This window comes from Alosa pseudoharengus, unplaced genomic scaffold, assembly GCF_046254945.1.
Source record: "Alosa pseudoharengus isolate Yale_2024_CS ecotype anadromous, Long Island Sound unplaced genomic scaffold, YU_APseudo_1.1 YU_APseudo_1.1_scf_3, whole genome shotgun sequence".
Classification (NCBI taxonomy): domain Eukaryota; kingdom Metazoa; phylum Chordata; class Actinopteri; order Clupeiformes; family Clupeidae; genus Alosa; species Alosa pseudoharengus.
This window is the reverse complement of record NW_027468718.1, coordinates 44598377-44621919: the sequence shown is the minus strand read 5'-3', so window position 1 is coordinate 44621919 and position 23543 is coordinate 44598377. Positions and strand designations below refer to the sequence as shown.

At 41.5% G+C, this 23543-nt stretch overlaps 1 protein-coding gene across 1 annotated transcript in view; it reads left to right on the top strand.

The window, feature by feature from the left end:
• Window positions 1–20596: 20596 nt before the first annotated feature.
• Window positions 20597–23543, top strand: part of slc39a10 (solute carrier family 39 member 10) — a 29909-nt gene continuing 26962 nt past the window's right edge. Inside the window, exons 1-2 of the mRNA XM_076264436.1 lie at window positions 20597–20669; window positions 20957–21066. The gene's annotated coding sequence lies outside the window, so the exon portion shown is untranslated. The remainder of the gene's footprint in view (window positions 20670–20956; window positions 21067–23543) is intronic.

The window sequence follows — 23543 nt, the reverse complement described above, 5'->3', positions numbered from 1 at the left end:
GTTCGCCTACAAAAAAGCTGCCATCTTTGAGATCCGGTATCTTGCAGTTTTTCCTATGGGAAAATAACATGGGTTTTTTGAATGATGATAGATAGATAGATAGATAGATAGATAGATACTTTATTGATCCCCAAGGGAAAATTCAAGAAATTTCCGCACCTGTTAAACTCTCACAGGGACGAAGAAGTCTGAAATGCAGACATTTTGCTCAACACACTTTTGCCCTCTGCCTTTGAGTGGCCCTGTTATCTTCGGTACGTTAAGACGGCAAACTTATTTTTGCTACCCCAGAGCTAATTTGCAATGCAACTTGCCATAGGTAGCCATAGGCTGTTTATTCTAGCCTAAGAGGTGATATGCCGCTAGCCTAGAAATCTAGACGCACCCTTGCGGCAGCGCTAGTCTAGCAACTCTCCGTTGGCTTGCGAGCTGGAAAAATGAAACTTCGATAGGGCCAATCACATCGTGTATAGAGTCGTTAGGCGGGCTTGATTGATGGCAGAGTTGAAACGGGTCAGTGTGAATTCCCTGCTACTTGAAAACAAAGAGGATGGATGTTGCTGTTGGCGAACAGCGTGACACGAATTAAGCTTTTTTTTATGTTGGCAAAAGTTTGAACTAGCCAACTAGCTCCGCTGGTGGGAAACGCATGGGACTCAGCGCTGTCCTATTGCGTGCAGAGAGAATTTGAAAGACAACCGATTATCCCGCGATTCCCGCCCCTCGGACTGAACACTGCAAATGGTGAGTCCCCAGACCCTACATTTTAACATTTTAATGTGGGTCCCCAGACCCTACATTTTAACATTTTAATGTGGGTCTGGCTCGTCAGGCTAATATGCCATCATCAGTAGGCTAATTGACGTCTCTTAAATATGATGCGTGAGTGAGCAGGACAGCTCATCTCTCATATCTGTCTCTCCTTCATTCCTCCATCCTCCTAATCGTTCCTTCCTCATTTTCGTCACAAAATGAATTAGAAGGAAAAGAGGAAGGAAGGAAAGGAAGATAGACAAGAAGACAAATGTGAAGAGGCCTTGGTGTTCGATTTGAGATGACACTACCCTGTTGAAAGTCACGCTCTGTGTGAGCAAGTACATAGTGCACGTAGCTCACTGCATGAAAATGAACTGACGGAAGTACGCGGTTTGGAACATGTCTAGTCATGAGTGCTGGTCACATGTCAGAGTCAATAACTTTTTTGCTGTTTTACGCCACTGTAGACGGCAAGCGGCACCACAGAAGCTAGGTTTTTTGATCTGAGGAGATGAGTGGGAGAGAGCGCCATGCATCCTCGACTTTGAAGAACACTGGAATGTGAGATGTTTACAGTCTGTCAGTTTTTTTTTTCTTGAGGATGAGGGGGTGAAGGGTTTAGCTGGAGCTGCTGGATGAGAGCAGCAGGAGACATCCACCGGCGGCGTCAGAGCTCAAGAGTCGAGAGCAGAGAGATGGTGATGGCTTCAAAGCAGGGAGGTGAAAGATAATGAACTGTAAACACAACTGGGCACTGTCTCCTTCTGGGTATGGGGTAGGGGGGATGAAAGTCAACCACTGAAACAGTACAGGGAAAAAAAGAAGTTTAAAGTCACCAGTTGCTAGGCTATATAAGATGAGATAGAAGGAAATGTCATATATTTGGTGTACTGTCAAAGTCGGAGAGGAGGAATGGAGAGAATAAGGTTAATTGAAGATTTCTACATGCTTTGACACAGAGAGAGAGAGAGAGAGAGAGAGAGAGAGAGGAGGGAGATAGAGAGACTTTATTTTGCTACTTATGGTCACTAGCCATTTTTGACCCTAGCTAGCCTACCGGTGGGAATGCTTTGGCTGCTCTCAGCTGATGTGTCCGTCTGATCGATGAGGGGGCTAGATGGAGGTCCCTGCCCGACAGTCTGGTGTTTTATCTCTCCCCGCACCTCATGTGAAAGAGAGGTGGGGGCCTGCTTCCATCCCTTCCCCCTGAAGATGACACATACTGATGGATAACAGCACTCTGGGACTACGTCTTCTTTGGAAGAATCTTACTAATATGCAGTCTCTCTCTCTCATTTTTAGACTGTATTTGCAATTTCACCACCCAAAAAATGCCACCCTTTTTTGGGTATACCTGAGATTGTCTAGAGTGCTTTTTGTAGTTGACCTTGGTATTAAAAGCACATGCACCGCTCTGACATTTCAGATATGCAAATTTCCAGACAAAAGTTTTTTTTCCCCATTTTCCTGTCAGGGTAGGCGGATAGGACCCAAGCGCAAGACTCCTCCAGGCAGAATTACAGACAAACACTTTATTTTTATGGCAGGCAGGCATAAGAGACAAAACAGATAGACAATGCAACAAGGAACAGTGAAACAGGAGGGTATAAATACACATAGCAATTAACAGAAAGACAGAGGACTGGACGAAACCAACGAGACAATAACAGGGAACAGGTGAGGAAGCAGAAACGGAGGGAAAACTAACAAGACAGGAAGCACAGACCAAATAAGGAGATGGGGCGGAGACAAAGAGGTGACAGGCAGGTAACACAAAGCACATGGGGAACAGGCAAACACAGCACACACAGGACACTACACAAAGTGGCCACCAGGGTGGCACAAAGTCACTCCATCCAGGCAGGATCCTGACATTTCCAAACAATTTAAGAGCTAGTAAACTAGTAAATAAACTAGTAAATAAAATAAAATATTGCAATTATGCCCCAATATCTATTTTTAATTTCCTTTTCTTTAATTTCTATATTTAATATGTTTCACATAGTGTTCATTTGCTCTGACGGTTGCGCCATCTGACATTTTGAGGGTTTGAAATGACAAAACATAAAATATATATATAATTTGTATGATAAACAAAAAATATGTTCAAATTATACAGGTTTTATAGAATAAAATGATGCCTGATGAATCATTTAAAATTACTTAAAACCAAAGTAATGGACTCGGACACGGAAATCTGCATGCCACGTCATTGACCCATACAGACAATATCTGCTGTACAGCAGGGGTTTGTGGAGTCTGCATTGTACTAAACCACTCCTCAACACCAAGTAATATTCTGCCCATATCACATGTGTAGCGCTATCAAGTCCAGCTAACTGTGGCCAAGGGAGAGTACAATCTCACTGATGATGCATCTGGTATGGAAAAGAAACTTCAAAAAATGCTGAGGTGATATCTAATTCGATGTAATAAGAGCTCCAAATAGAACCAGACCAGACGTTTGAATTGGGTTTCTAGTGCCACCATGGCAGCTGAACGTGGTATCAAGTCACAGAGGAATGTTGCGAGAGGCCTATGTGAATCTACAGACAGGATTGCAGTAATTAGGTATTGATATTCAAATGTAATCACGATGGGAAATTAGCACATTTTAACTGCTGCCCCAAGCTAAATGGTCTGTTTACTTTCTACTATTGATTTCAAAGATTTGATCATAACCAGTGGTAATTATGTCTCAAAGCATACAAATTTCATCAAAGGCAGAATTACACAAATTCCCCAATTCATTCGCAGCTATGGCAACGATGATTGTTTCTTTGTAGCTTTTATGGGGAACTGCCTGGAGTTTCTGATTACATCTCAGAAAGTCATTCCTTTTAATTAATTACACATACATACAAACTTAAAAACTCAGTGAATTATATACTAACCAGAGAAAGTATTCGTACAAGTAAGCTGCTACCTCAACAAGGTGCTCCCTTTTGTGCAAGGTTTCCACTGATAGATAAATCAAACCCTCTCGCCGATGAGAGTGAGGAAAGGATTTCTGCTTTTTTTCGGATGGGAAAGAGCAGAGCAATCTAATTGAATTTTTATCTGCCGCCTCCTCCTCACCAGCTGAGCTTTGCGGATTAATCCTGTTAGATGGTTAGCCTATCTCCCACCTGCGTGAACAGGGCCATTGTGTGTGTGTGTGTGTGTGTGTGTGTGTGTGTGAGAGAGAGAGAGAGAGAGAGAGAGAGAGAGAGTGTGAGTGTGTGTGTGCATGTGTGAAGTATTTGCCTAACTTGAAGAGAATGACGAAGGCAACAGCTTTCTGTTTTGCAATGGGGACAAGACGCCGGAGAAGTGCTGGTGTGTTCACAGGTTGTGCTCATGAATGAGGGGAGCTTGTTTATTGGGTTAGGGTTGTGCTTAGGGTTGTGCTCATGAATGAGGGGAGCTTGTTTATTTTCTTTCACCTTAAAGGAGAATTCAGGTGTGATTTTGACCTAAAGTGTTTTGAAACATGATACCGAGTTTGAACGTATGTCTCATAGCCCATCTCGGCTTGTCGATAAGTCGAGCGACGAGTAAGAATGAACAGGTATGATAAGGGATCAGATTCCAAAAATAATTCTGTGGAAATGCATGGATTAGTTTCTTCCAGTAGCAGCAACTGGAATCCATGCATTTCCACGGAATTATTTTTGGAATCTGATCCCTTATCATACCTGTTCATTCTTACTTGTCGCTCGACTTATCGTGACTAAATTCAAGATGGCTGTAAACGCTAAACTTCGAGAAGATACTGTCTGTATAAATCGTCTTGTAAGTAAACTACCAGTGCTTTTTCAAAGTTCTCAATGTCTCGTTTTAAATGTCAGGGCCCTCGGAAGTCTACCAATGAAGTGCGGAGATACATTGAGCCTCGTAAATGGTGTAAAACAGTGATTTATTTGCATGGCTATGCCGATGCCGAGGCACCACCATTGACCGCCTTGTTGGTAGCATCGGCTAACTAGCGCCAGATTTCGGAGTGCAGGGGACAAGCCGAGATGGGCTATGAGACATACGTTCACACTCGGTATCATGTTTCAAAACACTTTAGGTCAAAATCACACCGGAATTCTCCTTTAAGGAAAAGCAAAGAGGGACTCACACTTTATTTACAGATTTTAACTGATCAGTTCCTGATGAGGCATATGAATAGAAATGTAATCAGATATGATTTATCATCATATTTTAATTTCTACCAACGCACTGAGATAGAATGTCTGCTATAGAAAGGTGATTAAAAATGATAGTAAGCCCAATGTAAATATTTATCCACACATATTTATCACATTTAAACTGTATGTGTAAAACAACCCTGAATTCTCAATGTTTAGCTATTCTCTCGTCACCATAGTCAAAAAAGCTAACTCAGAATTATTTGCCTCAGACTGTCAAACCATTTCACCAGTTGTTTGCATGTCTTCTTTGAGAGGCCTGTTTGAACAGAGCAGCAATGTCACCAGGCAGCTGTGGATCAACACAGAGTCTATGGCCTCACCGATTATGCTAGCTCATTGCTGCTGACAAATAAGCAAATAAAAAAATAATTCAGTCACTCGGTAAAGTCTTTGAATAGGTGAAAACAAGAACCTGTGAATAAAAAGCATATTCAAGTGTGGGCAATTTATGGTTTGTATTGACAATAAATAAAAATGCACACACAGAAAACCAGCAATCACCTGACTTATTATGTTGACATTGTGCTTCATGCTCTTCCTTTGCCCATGTGAGTGAGCATAGTGAAACCCCGCGTGTAAACAGCTCGCATTAGACTGGAGAGCAGCGTGGGCCTCTAGAGAGAGAGAGAGAGAGAGAGAGAGGCACTTCAACACCCAGATGCACCCGCCCATTGCCCAGACACTAATGGAAATGTCAGCGGAAGGCAGCTCGTTGTAGCAGGGTGATTGTTGTGAAATAAGAGGTCAAATTTCGTTTGGCTAGTGCATTTCTGCGGATGACAAGAGCCCTAGCCATCTTAAACTGCTCCTTAAAGTGCTGTCTTGACATGTGACATACACTCCAATATGCCCGGTATTTTTTCCGAAACTATTTAATTAAGTCAATGTTGAGAGCCCAAAGTTCTCTCAGTTATCTTCTGAATCTTTTCTTCTATCTTCTGAAATGCCTGCATTAAATGCTCAAATTGCATTAAGTACCACAACTAAAGTATAACATTTATTGGCATGATTATGAAGCAACCTGTGGTGCAAAAATCAATGCATCACCATAAAACCAAAATACATAGTGTGCGTTAAAACAATTAAATAGTGCTTGAGAGAAATACTGCAGTGAAATCAGAAGCCAAAAATAAACGATGCACGTGTGTAACAATACTGATGTGTAAAGCTGTGTTCAGACTTGTCAGATGTCATTCAATATGTTTATTCCAACGCTGAAGCTGTTTCAGCCGATAGCATCGCATATCACTGCCTCGGCAACACATTATCCTACAGGACAGGGCAGGTCAGACAGTATAGTGTGGGTGAAAAGGGGGTCATATCTTTTCTTGGCGCTGCCGTAAAGTGTCCGCCATTCTCACCTGGGTGTTTGTTAAAGAAGCGGGCACGGCAGCCCCATAGAGCAGCCTAATTATCAGGCTGCTGGATGGAGGTAAGCGTCTCATTAGATGGAAGGCAACTGTTGATCAGACGCCTCTCTGCTGGCTCACTAAAGAGACTTAGAGCCACATTTGCATCACAGCAAGACACTGCACACCTGCTTCTTCTTCCAGATCTTTCTGTGTGTGTGTGTGTGTGAGAATAGTTTGGAAAGATAAGGAACTTTGTTCCCACACACAGGTTTTGAAGGCAGTCAGATTCGATCAGACAAGAAGAGAGTTGTTTTTGGCCAATGCAATTATTTGTTTACGTATGTTTCCTTATCAGTGTACGGTTTATTTTTTTTCTGCTGTGACTCTTGTTGTTTTGTTTCGTGAAGTGTTCCCCTTTTTCCTCCACAAGCCTCCGGTTTCTGTCAAGGCTGATGGCATAATTGTACATTAGAATGGCTCCATACTGACAGGTGGCTCATTAGTGAACACACAGTCAGGCGACCGCAGAACTGTGCTAGACAGGATGTTTTGAAGGAGGCACTCGCACACACACAAACCCTAATGATGCATCTGTACTCCAGTCCTTCTTTGGGAGGTTGTTGCCATGGATACAGGGATATGAGGGGTAAGGGTCAATGCAAGATGTAAGCTACCGTGCAACCCCCTATTTTCCAAAATGTTTCTATAATTCTAATTAATTGAGTGAAATAAAGTTTCACCCAGTCTTGATATGGGAGAGATGATAAGACACAGCTTTTATCTAAATTCCCTAAGGGTGCCATGTGAAAGTAGATTTTTGATTGCCTGTAAACTGGAATACACTGCTAGGCCAAGCTGATTGGCTGGCTCCTCTGAGAGGAAACAGCTGGATAAAACCTTTCATGCAGATGTGCTTGTGCTTGGCACACGCTGGGAATGGCAACATCAATCCAGTATAAAATAAGTGGAAAGAAAACCCAGACTCAAGTAAAGACCGAGATACAGCAAATGCCTTTTCCAGAAGATTGAACATGTGAGGAGGACTCAGAGAAGTGTGCTGGTACTCTCTTGGAAATGGAGAAGCTGTCACTGATGTCAAAATGCATCAAAGGCTCTGCCCAGACCAAGAGCATGGGTAGTGTGGGTGTCAAATATGTCAGGAACATGCCAACTTTATATGTAATAATGATGTAGTGTCACTACATAGACACACACACACACACACACACACACACGGACACACATATATGCGTGTGCTCTCGCGCACACACACACAGTCTAATCACATGATATTGAATATTCCTAAATCCATCCCAGCATACAGTGCCCTTCACTGTACCTTTGCCCTCATTCACGAGGGTGCACTGAGCATATTTGGCCACTTCTGCCACAAATTGACTGCCATATTTAATGTGGTGGCAATAATGTTTGTTTCCTTGACGTCTTAGCCATTACTGAGAGAGAGGGGACCACTCTCCAGCAGCCCTCCAACGACTGGGATGCGTCACCCAATCACATTAGGGCCATATTGATGCCAGCCATTACCCACAATGCGTGTTACCCTATTGCACCCCAGTGCAGTTTCCAGAGGAGAAAGAAACTGCAATAAAGGCCAATTATGAAGATGCATGTTTGTGATTTCAATAATTTTATATTCAACGATTTAGGTGCGGATGATAAAAGTGTTCTTCCCTGAAACAGTGCTAAACTAATTTTGTGCCTCAGAGGACTGCTGAGGTGTTTTTTTTTTTCAACACAGTTCCGGTGTTGACCTTTTGTGCATTATATATGCCTTTGGTTTAGCTCAAAGTATAAACCCTGACCAAACAGCACTGACTATGAGGAGAGCGCCATCCCTCATAAAAGGCTTTGTGAACCTTTAGATGATGAAGAGGGAAGTACGTACGGGAGTGAAATTGCGGCCCTCTCAGACTCATATATTTTACAATGTGATGTGATGTCTACTGAGGGAGAATGCCCACTGTGATTGAGGCCCAAAACCCAGACCCAGACATATGGCAATTTCCACAGTTGGACAATACAGAGACCTTCACACATATTCTCTGACCTATTCTATCACTGGTGATCTCTTTCTAGAGTGGCTATAAAAATCGGTGAGAGTGGCAAATGTAATAGACTGGAGATTAATTAGACCTGAAGTTAAATATTAGTAACAGTCATGGGTGTAGAAAGCATTTCAAATGTGGCTGGGACATTTTAGAGAAGGGTCTTAGGGCCCCCCCCAGAAAAGTTTTAACTAGATGTCATGAACCAGGTGAGTGACCTGAATGTGATATCTTGCCGCTGTGTTTCTGGGAGTGGTAGTTGTTGGTGCCCACATCAAGAGCTTGTGTGTTGGCTGGTAGATGGTAAGCTGCAAACAGCTCTGCAATCATGGAACTAACAGCTCAAGTCTCAGCTCTTACTAAAAATACTGAGAATATGATTAGCTCTGATCGCATTGTGGTTTAGAGTCAGCCAAACAAATCAGAAAACTTAAGGAAGGGAAATCGTCATCTAACAATTTGTCTGGCTGTCTGTTTTCAGGCAACCCCTGCGTGGGACCAGTTGTGTTACACAAGCCTTATTATTTTGCTATTACAGATATTACATGTTTGATCACATGTCAAACATGGTATGAAGGAACACACTGAAAACTTCAAGAGATCATTAGGCACTCACCCAACTCTCTCTTGCCTATCACTCAAACCGTTTTCACCTCGCTTCATGGTTTGGGAGACCACAAAATTTCATCAGCACTCTGACGCTCGTGATCAGCCATGCTTGCCTTCCATCAAGCGAGTACATTGCAGGCATGAATTAAACATGGGGACAGGGACAGAGCAGGCGGTAGCAGAGAGATGTTTGCCAAAAATATTTTCACAGCGCTCTGTTGCACACATCATGTACCGAGATAAAGGACTGACGATCCTAATTTACCGCTGGCATGTCGAATCACATCACCTTCCTTGGGGCAACTTCCCACGATATCCAGTGAAAGAGAGGTGAGAGAAACATCCTGTGTTAAAGAACTGAAAAAGTAATGCAAATGAATGAGAAGCTCATTCGTTAACCTAAGGAGATAAACTGTAGTCGAAGCTCTCAACGTGGGCAACCCAGTCAATTATTAATGAAGTTTGCAAAGTCGCCTTCACAGTCCAATCCAGTGACGGACTGGGATTAAAAAACGGCCCTGGCATTTTCACCAACCAGCGGCCCACACGGGGACGCGCGCGCGTAAGTGCCCACAACACACAGATATAACTTCACATGTACAGAAATAACACGCACGTTTGTAGCCCCATTGGTTATGAACTCTAACTTTAATATGCATAAAGACTGAACCAAGAACATGGATATATCAATGCACCATCAAAGTCCAAAAAAATGAATGCAATATGAAATATGAAAATGAAAAAAGAATAGCTCATAGCTAGAATAGATCATCAGAGCAGCCGCTCCACAAACGTGTCTTACTGTAATTAACGCCATGCAGTTAATAAGGTGCGAAGGAGCTTGCTCTTCTCCCTGTCTATCACGTAATCAGCATCCAAGTTCATTAGGACCTCCTTCTCTGTCGCCATCAGCATCAGGCCTCCAAATTATCCTGTGACAATCGTGTCCTTAGGTGATTCTTGATGAATTTAAGAGTGGAAAAACTCTGTTTGCATACCACTTGAGTACATGACAGTGTTAGTAGGAATGTATATGCTAACCAGTGACGGACTGGACGGTCTGGCATTTGGGCAGATACAAGGATACAAGGATACAAGGAAGTTTATTGTCACATGCATATAGTTACTGGAAGTAAGAAATGCAGTGAAATTATGTCTGGTGTCAGCCTATTTGTGCATTTATGGTGGGGGTAAAAAGTGCAGTAGAAGAGGGGTTTAGTAGATTAAGTGGCAAGGGCTGCATAAGAAAGGTGGGGGAGGATTAGGATTGGGGGGGGGCACCAACAAGGAGCACCCAAGAGCAACAGGGGCAAGGAAAAACTCCCTTACCAAGGAAGAAACCTTGGGCAGATCCACGGCTCAAGGGGCTAACCCAACTGCCAGGGGTCTTGGTGTGTGTGTTGGGGGGATGACAAGGGAGATGGGATAGTGTGCTGTGTATGTGGGGAGAGGGCAGTGTGCAATATGTGTGTTGGAGAAGCTTCCTCATGAGACAATGTGCTGTGTATTGGGGGGGGGGGGGGGGTGCAGTGTGCTGTAAGTATGTTGGGGATGTGTGTTGGAGAAGCTTCCTGATGAAATAATGTGCTGTGTATGTAGGGGAGAGGGGGTTCTGTTCCTGGTCAACAATGACAGTGTTAGTAGGAATTTATATGCTAATCAGTGACGGACTGGACGGTCTGGCATTTGGGCAGATGCCAGAAGGGCCTCTCGTGGTCCGTTTGGGCCGGCCAATCACGGGGCGGCATGCTCGTGGGGTTCGCACGGCCCCTTCATCGCAAGGCCGGTTCCACATTATCTCTCGGCCCACTATTGTTGTAGGCACAGGTAAAGAGGTTTAACTGCTGGAGAAGGAAATAGCAACAGATTGCAGGTAGCACATTCCTTAATCACCAGGTTTATTTCTATATCTTCCTCTATCTCCGCGGCATCATCAAAGTCCGACGCTCTGACTGTGTACTCGTTTAGACGCATTCGGTTTTGAAATTCCCAGAAGTCATTGCTTCATATAACTTTTGTAAACCAATAATAAAATAAAAGATACAGGCATATTTAATGTATTTAAATTTCAAACAATGCACTTTTTAAACATTTGACTGAATAAGGCTACAAAAGAATGTAGACTGATGTAAATATTGAGGGTCACCATGACTGTAGTAGGCTATAGAGACTCATATTTGGTATAAATACTGATTAGTTTCCCACTACGGAAGAGGGAGTTAGAGATAATTGGCTGATATGAAGCCATTTAACACTATTGATGCTTGATAGTGGGCCGAGAGATAATGTGGAACCGGCCTTGCGATGAAGGGGCCGTGCGAACCCCACGAGCATGCCGCCCCGTGATTGGCCGGCCCAAACGGACCACGAGAGGGAGCGGCCCTTCTGGCATCTGCCCAAATGCCAGACCGTCCAGTTCGTCACTGGTCCAATCTCATCTCAAGTGAGAAGAAATGCGTTTAAATGTGGCTTGTGTAGTGATGATGGAAATATCAACTCACCAACAATATCCTCAGCGCCCTACAAGTAAGGTAAAATGTAAAGCATGCATTGTTATACAAAGGAACATTGTAATGCAGTATTAATATTGCAGTATTTTTATACCAGTTCCTGACAGGTGGGAACAATCAGGAGTAAAAAAAAGCAGATACACATTCACCATTTTTGTGGGGTCAGGAGGAATACATCAACAACCATGCAAAACATACCGATATTAAATTTGATAAATGGATTTGGCTTTAAAGCAGCCGCTGTTTCACAATCCTCTGTTCAATTTGTCCCTCTTGGATAGAATCAATATTCTCAGAGCATCAAAGAATGATTCTGTTCTCATAACTCCACACTCTCTCCTCCACACCTAATTCGAGCCTGCATCAAGTTTAGAGTCATAAGGTTAATGGCTTCATTAGGCAACAAATCGCCACCCTGGGCTGTGTAAACTGCGGAGCCAGCCTGTCTCAATATGTCATCATTTGCCATTTACGCCATGGAAAATATTAAATTACGACAAACAGATTAGCTCGGGCTAACAACATTCAGCACTTTTATTGCAGCCAATGATTCTGCCATGCTATTTATAAAGTTGACTGTGTGTTGGTGGCAGTGATTAACATCTTGCAGGTGGGAAGCCAGTGGAAGGAGAGGAGCCAGATGAGACCGTGTCTAAATTACACACTTATAACAAGCTATTGTGATTTAATGGTTTCTTGATGACCAATTCCTAATTTGTTGCTACACACATAGTGACAAAGCTAATGTAACGTCATGCTAACAAATTTAAAGATTGTACATAGGTCCAGATAGTTTAAAAAAAAGAGTAAATAAAATGAAACAATACCTCTAGGGGTACATGAAAGAAAATAGTAAATAAAATGAAACAATACCTCTAGGGGCGCATGCAAGAAAATAGGGTTACACTTTATAATAACTACACACAATTCATAATTTATTAGGCCTTTGTTACTTATTAGTTAATGGTTTGTTCATCATTAGTAATTTCTAATTTATCATCAGTAAAGCATTTGTTCACACAGTTATAAATAGTTTGTTCATAGTAAATAAGCCTATATCTTAAATATGTTTATACATTATTGTTAATACTTAATAAATGATGCAATAATATGTTTTTTTATTAATTAATATTTACATTATTTAACAGTACACATGCACTAATGATTAGTTAGGGTGAGGATACATATTTTATAAACAACTTTCTAATACTATAATTAATAATTAACTCAGGAGTTACAAGTGGTTAGTTAATGATATTTTGTGAGCTCATCTAAAGTGAGGACGTTTTATGCCTTGCAACACATTTACAAACGAGTTATAAAGTTTACACTTGCATTTATTAATTTAGCCAACACTTTCATCCAAAGCGACTTACACATGTCAATGAAATTAAAGGGCAAGGCCACATTGGTGGACGCCGGGGTTTGAACCCCCAACTTTATGGGTTACTGCATGTTAACCCAGCTCCCTATCCACTACACTACCTCTGCCCAGTGGTATTACAACAGTCAATTCAAAAATATAATATAGATATGCGTGTTTACTATGAACAAACCATTTTTACCTGTGTGTAAACATGATTTACAGATGAGAATTAATGTAGGAATAATGCTTTATAAATCAAGAATACAGCATTTAATAATAGTTTATGTTTAATAACAGTGTGTAGTAGAAGAAAACAGAAACTCTTGCATAGTTGTAGGGGTTTCTATCTGGGCCAAGGTAGTGTAGTGGATAAAGAGCTGGACTAACATGCAGTAGCCTGAAAAGTTGGGGGTTCGATTCCTGGCTTTCACAGTTATGTCAATGGCCTTCAATTTAATTGACATGTGTACGTCGCTTGTCTGCTAAATGAATGAATGTGAATGTAATCTTTACAACTCATTTGAAAATGTGTTGCAAGGCATAGAAAGCCCTCACTTTAGATAAGCTCACAAAATATCATTAACTAACCACTTGTAACCCCTGAGTTAATCATGAATTATAGTATTAAGAAGTGGTTTATAAAAGATATATCCTCACCCTAACTAGACATTAGTGCATGTGTATATTGCATAATTTATTAAGTATTAACAATAATTCATAAACATATTTTAGATATAGGCTTATTTACTATGAACAAACTATTTATAACTGTGTGTACAAATACTTTATTTATGAGAATTAACATAGGAACAATGCTTTACAAATGATGAACAAAGCATTTTGTAATAGTTTGCAACTGGTTTATAATAAGAAAATTATTTCATTATAAGTGGTTGTTTCATTTCTTATTAAGTATAAATCATGTACTTACAAACATATTTTTTGATAGGCTTATTTACTATGAACAAACCATTTATAATTGTGTGAACAAATGCTTTACTGATGATAAATTATGTATGAACAAGAAATTACTAATGATGAACAAACCATTAACTAATAAGTAACAAAGGCTTAATAAATTATGAATTGTGTGTAGTTATTATAAAGTGTAATAGTAAATAGTAAATCTAAAATGAAACAATACCTCAAGGGGTGCATGCAAGATAACCATCATCCAACACACCACAGCATTGCCAACCAAAATGGTTGAAATGGTTTTTGTGCCACCTCTGTTCGCTCGTGCCAACCGTGGTAGCGTTTTTAAATTGATTTCATTACACACTGCACATGGCTTACCAGACTGGAAGCTCTTTAGAAATCTGACTCCATGAGGGCACCACATTCGCCTCCACAAACAGTCGAGTGAGATCTGTACCCATCTTAATATCCCTGAGGTCATGACTGTCTCTCCTCCCTACCCCCGAGTCTGGAGGAAGACTTTTGGAGATAAATCACTTACTGTGACTGTTGTTTGCCTCTCCCTCCCTCTGTTGTGGTGTCTCTGGGGTTGTGCCATTGCTTAATGCATCATTCATTAAATTACTGGGAGCCATTAGAGTCAGGCTAGGGAACTTGCAAATTCATTGTGGTGCCATGCTTAGCATATAAAACAGTGGCTTTTCCCAGCTAAATATTGATGACAGCCCTTATTATGGTTGATGGAAGAGCTTCATAATTGTATGCAGTCCTTTGCTTTTGACTATTAATGAGGTTTGTGAATAAATGTGCCATTATGCCGGTAATTTTCTTACAATCTCATGGCTAGTACCCTTGCGACTTATGGCACACAATTTAGCCACCAGAGAAAATGAATCAACTACTTTTAAGTGCAATTATCAGCGCCATTGTTGTCATTGTGGTGGCTGCATAATTTGGTAAGCAAAATAACAATCTTTAAAGATTCATTGAGTCCCGTATGTGGAATAATTGCATATTGTTTGTCCTAAAGGAATGTCAGGGGAGATACAAATCTTCATCAGTGATCTCGACAGTTAATGAGTGAAAGTTATCAAAAGCAAAATACAAAAGTTTTCCATAAAACACACAAGGAGAAATGTAATCTCAATTCAAGTGAAGGAAAGCATGCTATAAAACGGTATTCATGGGACAAAGTACTTTTATGTTCAAGCCCCTCAGCATGAAAGTGTTATTTTTAAATACAAGACTCTGGACTATGAAATGTCTGTGAATAATTTTCATGCTTATAGATTTTCAGCTCTTGAAAACAGATTCCTGACTGCGCCATGGCCTCCTCTGAATACTCTCCCAAGACAAACACACAAACACCCACAGACTTCTGAGGGAACTGGAACTGTATCCTGAATAGCCACAGGGGGCCCACTAGAGACACACTTTCTGAACCAGTTGGTACATTATTATCTATATGGGTGTGTGTGTGTGTGTATATGTGATGTGTATGTGTATGTGATGTGTGTGTGACTGTGTGTGTGTGTGTGTGTGACTGTGTGTGTGTGTGTGTGTGTGTGTGTGTGTGTGTGTGTGTGTGTGTGTGTGTGTGTGTGTGTGTGTGCATATGTGCTTGTGAAAAAACTGGCTCCCAGCATTTATCACTTTCTGTAAGTTGTAAGTTTGTCACCAAAATAGTCTCTAAGTGCACTTATGATGTTTACATTGCCAGTTTAAGTGTGAGGCCATTTGGGACTTTTTTAAAATGTATAATTACTACTCACACACACACACACAGGAAATGTTTTTTTTTTGTTGTTCAATATAACCAAGTTTCAGTTTAATTACTTTCTTCAGCAGGCTATGGTTTGTTCTGTTGAAAGCCTATTACAAGTACGCATACTTAAGTTGTGGGAAAGTATGACCACTTAAAGTGAAATGAGTCACTTTTCCCCTCCTATATGGACACCACTGATGCACATGAACTCTACTACCTTGTGTGTGTCTGTTTGTGTGGGTGAGCAGATGTTGGTAGAACAGGAAGCACTGACCCAGAGCCGTTCGGGGACTCCCACTGGATGCGGGAAGAGCAGCGTGCTGACTGACCGACCACTTATCTTGTCTTACAAAATCTGCCCGACACGCCACCTGACAAGTTCCGGCGTTGCTCGAGCCACCAGGGAGAGTATGAACAAAAGCCTCGGGAGCCATGGGAATAAAGAGAGATAACTGCTTCTGCCGCTCCTGCTCGCCTACAATTCAGTGTGTATCAGTGCCTAAGAGTGTGTGTGTGTGTGTGTGTGTGTGTGTGTGTGTGTGTGTGTGTGTGTGTGTGTGTGTGTTCTTACGTGAGAAAAGAGAAGGATTCTACCAAATGATCTGGAAAAATCAAAACACTTATTAGAGAAATATCTTGTAGGCTGTCTGACAACCTGCTTCCAAAACTATGCAGCAATGGGAGTGTTAGCTATGTGTCACAGGTATTGTCTGAGGGCCCACAGCCATGCTTGTGGAGGTGATAGGATTGGTGACTCAGAACCCACACCGTGTCAGCTCCAAGTGGAAATGATTTCTGCAGTGCTCTTTCCTAATGAGTAGCCATCACAAATCAGTCTGCCATTCCTTCAGCCATTATAGAGCCCAATAATTTAGAAACAATTCATCGAAGTTGAGTTCTGAAAGTTGCCTATATCCCTCTGACTCCTTTCTCTCTTTCTCTCTCAGACATACACACACACACACACACACACACACACATATACACACACAGACACACACACATGCACTGCCTGTCGCTTGTCTTTGAGCTGCTGCTGTCTGAGCAGTTGCCGTGGCAGCACTTCCTCCCCCCTGCTCTCAAGGCCATTAGCGGCGCCTGTGACAGGTGGAGATGAGGCATCGTCCTCTCATTCAATAACAGGATGTCGCTGGTGGCAAAGACGCACTTGAGCTCTTTTAAATTAGGCTGATGGATCGCGACTGCACGTGGCAAAACAGATTTCGCCCGGCGTGAAGAATGCGCCAGGCCGCCTGAAATGTGGTTTTGATAACAAATGTCACTGTGGGTGCCAAAAAGTTATGGTAATGATTGTGGGGTAATAAAATCAGCATCTATCAAATCAGGCCTGGTGCACGCATGCTGCTGTGGGCTGTCTGCAGTGTCTCCGTTCCCCGAGGTAGCCCGGGGTGGGCCGTGCTACTGCAGATGACCTCTGAATGGCCTATCACTCTTTCCATATTGCTTCCCATTAACCTGAGGAAAGAAAACATCCACAACGCATGGCGCAGTCTGACTGGCTATGGGAAACATTTAGTTAGGAAGGAGCTCCTGAGAGAAAAGATAAACAAATGTGTATTGTGCGAAGGTGTTTAGGTGCTAATAGACGTTAAGTGGCTATGATGATAGTGTGGGTGCAAATGTATTTACGTTTTCTTGCGTTGGTGTCACAGAGGGCAAAAACAATGAGAGGAAGAGGAAAAGAGTAGGCCTATAGATGAGAGTGTATACGTGTGTATGATGCAAACAGAGACGGAATGAAGAATGACACTGAGTCGGATGCCAATGCTGAGTGACGGGCCTCATAAATAATTCTGTGCGATCCCCTGGGTACAGAGCAGCTTTGCAGGTGTCTTACAGCAAAATAAGTGGGGGGGAAAGGCAGCCATTTTGCATTTTCTTAAACGACTTGCACTTGTCTCGGGGAGTCAGGGACTCCGGGAGATTGACAGGTGATTAATCCGTGAAGGATGCAACCCTGACGTTGTCTGTCTGGCTGTGTGAGCTGCGGCTTGATGCGCGGGGCTGCCCAGGATTGGTGCCAGTTGGCATCGAGTGCCCTTTCCTCGCAACAAGAAGAAGACAACCACTGATCCTTGATCTCCGAGGAAAAGCAGTGCCAGAGCCAGAGGCCGCAGAAACCCGCCCTGTGTGCACCAGTCTTCGAAACTTTTGCGGCACTTAGTACCCGCTTGATCCTCTCCGGTGCCAAAAGATCGGCCTCTTTTTTCCCCCTTCTTTGACATTGCAAAAGTCTGCAGGGTGTCTTTAAACTTGTGACTTTCTCCTTTTAACAACACAAAAGACACAGAAGCTGTGACATGGCTGCTTTTGACATGGCTCTCATATATAACACAGAGCCCATTTACAGAATATAACCACTGACAGGGCTGTCGAAAATCAAAAGGCTCGCTGTGCTGCTGCCATTGTTGAAGTCAGAAGCCAGGGATTCGATGGGTAAGAATAGATTCTCTTTTCATCACCGTGACACACACAAACACACACACACACACACATACACACACCTTTGTTCATGTTGGTTTCAAACTGCCTAAAACCGCCTTTATACCTTCCAGAGAAATGATAAGAGAATTAGCTGGTGCTCAGTACATTAGATTCCTCTGTTTTAGATCTTTATTTTGCAAGCAGAGGATCAACAAACATTCGTTCCAGATACATGCCATAAATCTTAATAGATGCATACAATTCTGACTGCCAGCTAAAATTGGCAGTTCTTTGCTTTTGTACAATATGTGGGTCCATTTGTGGATGGGGTCCAAGGGATTGTCGAACAAGCTTGGCTTTACACCAGCTTTCTTATTACCACAGAATATATTATTCAAAAATCAGTGACTCTACTCCTATTTCACTTGTTCACCTTATTAGTTAACAGATGTTACCCCAACACTGCATTATCTACTCTATATCTGTACAATACACAATAATGAACCCCTAAATTGTTGCTCTTGAGGCTTAGTCTGAAGTCCTCTAGGCTTCCTCTCTCTGCATCATGCTTTTGCATCCAGCAACTACTGACATATAACAAAACACAAGTATCACAGTATCATTTGATATGCAGTATAAATGGTATATTAAATTAGCAGCTGATCAACCAGACACAGGGTGGGCATAATATTTAATGCTACAGAATAACATACTGCATTCTTTTGTGTTGTGTGACAACTGTCATGGTTCAACACCACTGACCCCAATACATGGTGATGAACATGATAATCAAATACATGACAACAGATAATGACCAGCTACTACACCATCAATAAATCAACATCATCACCATCACAAAGACATTTGTCTATGATACAAGCATACACTGGTGAGGCCTATGGCTGAACATTGTTTGTTACCCCAGTCGCTACTTAAGAAAATTTTTAAAAGAAAATGAACATTTCCTTGAGTGTGATCATCTTTGATTCTATGATACTAGCAAAAACAGCTTGAGCCAAGTGAAGACTCAAACATAAGCCAAGTTCAGAGAAGGAGAAATTAGGGTGGACACCTTCCTTAACTCATTTCTCAGACTAAGACCATGACTCCTATGACTCACTTTCTCAATAACTGACATGCCATCTTTGATATCTCACCGGTTTGATTTATTCTCTGTAGCTAAAGTGACATTTAAAGAGGTGGCTCAACTTTCTGTTTACCTGGAAACAACAACACCTCTCTGTTTCCATCATATGCCTGTGTTTATACAAAACCCTCACTTTGTCACCAAAATATCATCTTCCTCTCTATATAATATATGCTCTAACAGCTTTTACTAATACTAATGACCTCTGCCAAGATCAAATGCCATATCTCGCAATGTAAGCAGGAGTTCCACTTAAAATCCATGAAAAACTTCATGAAAAATGGCATGGTTTTGTGTAATTCAGCACACACACAAACCACACCGAAAACATAACCTCCTTGACAGAGGAAATAAAAAGAACCAGTTGCTTGCCCTTTCAGGACAAATGCTGATCCAGTAGCCACACCAAGCTCTTTTACACAGCTGGAGATCGGCTTAAGATAATCAGATTTGGGGGGTGGCCGGTGCCTGAATGGCAGACTTTCTGAGCTGTTGCTGGAAGAAAAGGTGCTGCTGGGGTCCAGCCGAGTTAACAACCTATGGACTGTGTGCATAATACCAACCCCGCCCTCAGTGCAGTGATGTGGACATGTAAGAGAGGTGAAAACCAAGGAGATGTGAAATGCTTTGTGTAAGAGATGTGAAAACCAAGGAGATGGGAAATGCTTTGTGTAAGAGATGTGAAATGCTTTGTGTAAGAGATGGGAAATGCTTTGTGTAAGAGATGGGAAATGCTTTGTGTAAGAGATGTGAAATGCTTTGTGTAAGAGATGTGAAATGCTTTGTGAGGATTAAAGTATTCTGATGTGAATGTGAAAACAATACGCTCAGGATGCTGATTGGCTCTCTGTCATTTATTGACAGGAGATAAACCGGCAGGTGTATACAATAGCAACATTGCTGTGGCACATCCTTTTTATGTGTGGGCACATAGAAAGTGGGCACAGGCAGCATGGAATAGGTTATCCAGTCCGGGAGCAGGCACAAGCATCAAACATTCACACACATGGACCACATAAGCTAGTGGTCACTAATAAACAGGCATATTTAACATGGTGTGAAATAGGAGTCGTCACCCTTAACCTAGAACCTTATGTTGCCATTACAGATTGGACATTGGACGCTGGGATTGAGACACACTCGGCTGCATGGACTCATTCATATCCACATTCCCATACAAGCAAACTTAATCCGTGTCACAGTATCATTCTGCATCAATCCTTTTGAATGAATAAGTAAGTATAAGTATATATACTCTTTTGATCCCATGGGGGAAATTTGGTCTCTGCATTTATCCCAATATAACCGCTGGTAGCCTACATTCAGACAACTGTCCCATCACAGAATGCTACCAAGATGCATCGTAGATTGAATGAAAGCAGAAGTGAAAATAAGCTCCAAAGTTGCATGTCAAATGATCAGAAAAAAGACCTCCACAAATCAGGTGATTGGGCCAACTTCTTCATTTCATGTAAAAACAAGAACAAGCACTATTCAGATTGGAAAACCGCATGATAGAGCAACATTAAATTCAACATGGAGAATAAAGTCAACTCTGTAAGTATAAACAGCCGCCATACAAATCCTCAACAACAGTTGCACAGCAGAAAAAGTGGGTCACACCACTACACATCATCACATTATATTCTGCTGAGTTGTTGGAGTTGCTCTCATAATCTCTGCCTTCTCAACCCACACAGTGGAGTTGTTGATATGCATCATGATTATCTTTGTCATTGAGTCATTGATCATAGAAGTCCCATTCTGTTTTCTTCTCAAAGAATGGCAGACATCACTACCTTGCTCTTGCAGTAATGTGACATTGTTCAAATGTCTGTTCTCAGCAGTCTGCCATCAAGGATTCCCAACGTGGACAAGTACAATGAGGTTCTCTCAGGTGATCAGGCTGCTGCCATCTTCACTCCAAAGAATATCTTCACAAATCAGATTCAAGGTCTGATGGTAATCGTAGTTCTTTTCATATGTTTTTTTTTTTTTTGTCTAAATATTTCTTTAGGCAATGGACAATGGGTTAAACTGTATTAGATAGGACTTGAATGTTAATGCGGTCTCATCTGCAAACAACTTCAAACGGTGTAATGTCCTCCTTTGCTATAGGGGGCTCTACAGACATGTACAGGAGACCCTAAAGTACCTACAGACACCCTAAAGTACCAACATACTGTATCTCTCCATACAGCATATCTTCAACAGATCCATATCATTTGTGAACTTGGTTTAGTTACACATATTAGTGCTTTCAAGTAAATGCTGATAAGGACCATAATTATCGAATAGCATGCTGATAGGCACACATATGGTTGATCATTGACATGTCACTTATAGATCACAATGAGCTGTCAGATCCCTGAAAGCAATGAAGTACTAAGCTATTTTCAACATGCTGCTGATAAAAAATACACTGGCCATTTACTTCCATCAACAGAACAATAAATGTGCCTGTTCTTTTTTTTGATTGTAAGTTTGTCACACCCCATGGTGTACATGTCCCATTTGTTTTAAACAACTGATTTTGTTCAGTTCACATTTGAAAATAAATTGCCAGTGGTGGCCTTTCACGTACTTGAGGATAGTAGCAATCAGTACTGCAAAATGAATAAGTTAAATACAGAGCTGGAGTTGCCAATACGTGAAGGCATAACTTATGAGGCGTGTGAGAATCTTGTCAACACCACTGGAGAGATGCCCATTTCAGAAGAATCATTTTGTCTCGCTCTTCCTGCAAGTATTGATCTGAGAGATTGGAGTTTGGCTGCAAACACAGCTCTCTGGGAATACAAGGCACAGTGGCCTGTTTTCGACATCCTCAATAGAAATTAAAAAGAATGAAAAATCCATCGCCCCTCATTAGATAGTTGACGCGTGGCTAATGATCTGATATTTAAAATGTTTCACTGTGTCTCCTTCTCTTGCACTACCTCTATCTGGCTTTGCTTCAACTAAAGATAGAGCCATTAAGCCAATAGTGTTTGGTCTGAGCAACAGCTTGAGAACTTTGTCAGAACTCTGAAATTGCATTGCTAATTTGTGCATCTCTGTGAACACTGTTTCACTGTTTATAAAAGTTTCAGATATTAAATCATACATTTCAAAGGGCTACAAAAAGCCAATTATAGTAGAATGGTTTTGGCTGAAACGGTGACAGGGAACTTTAATAGATGCTGACCAAGGTAATAGAGTACAAACAAATTGTTTGCTGATGGAGGCACATTTTGAAGGAGACACATTTTCAGTGCTTCAAGTAGAAAGTTTTAACAGCAGAAGTAAGAGGACAGAGAAGGACACTGTCCACTTTCACAACCTAATTCAGCTGATCACATGCCTGCAAGAGTCTTTTTATTTGACACGGATAACAAGGAGGCGGACATCCCCAGCCCCCCAACCCCCCCCCCCCCCCTCCTTTTATACTCTTATAATGTTATTCTGAATATATCTCCCCTTAAAATTACATGAAAGGACCTCTGCATAATCATAAACATGCAAACTAATATAAAATTTCATTGCATTTTACAGTACAATGGACTCTTTAAAAACAGTCAATATGATGGTCATGCATGCTAACCCCATTTTCATGTCTTGTGATTTGTGGTTGAAGTAAAGGGGAATAAATCACTTGGCCACAAAATGTCAACCTTTCCATTCTACTAGTGCACCAGAAAGAGAACATCAGGAGCCTCTCTCCTTCTCTCTGTCCTTTATTTTCATTTCAACTCACTGTAGGCTACATCTAAAAATGCATTATGTTAGCTGACCTGTGAACCTATACAGATACACTTTCTTTTTAATCAGTTGATACATTTTTATTTGATCAACTTTGATTGTATTTGATCAACAACATATTGTACATGTCAATATGGCAGGGAAGACATAAAGACTATACACAAGGACTATGGGGTCCTGCTGTAAATACGGTGAGGGTTGAGCCCCATATAACCAAGAGCTCAGGTTGTCATTTGGCTTCTTTCATCCCCTGGCTTCAAGCTAAATGACACAGAGACCCAGAATAGCACAGCTGCCCATGCTTTATGACTGCTAGCTTAGACACCTAGGCTCCACGAGTGTAGCATTATGCGACTGTGGTGCTGCCAGAATTCTCCTTTAATCTCCATGAAAACAGAAGGACATGGGCAGAGAGTGACTTTCCTGGCGTCTGCTCAGCACAGAATATGCTAGCAGGAAAACACACAACACAACGAGCGGTTTGCTGAGCTGCCATAGACACTCTAGTTTATACTAGAAACAAATTGGAGTAATGCAACATTGAAAACAATAGTAATCTATGTATTTGTTTTTACTGACATGTTATGCTGGTGATTTAATTCAACTTCAGAATTCCACCACACACTTCCTTTTAAAGCCTTGCGTTTTGGTGTAGCCAAACCAATGGTGCATGTAATCCTTAAAGTAAAG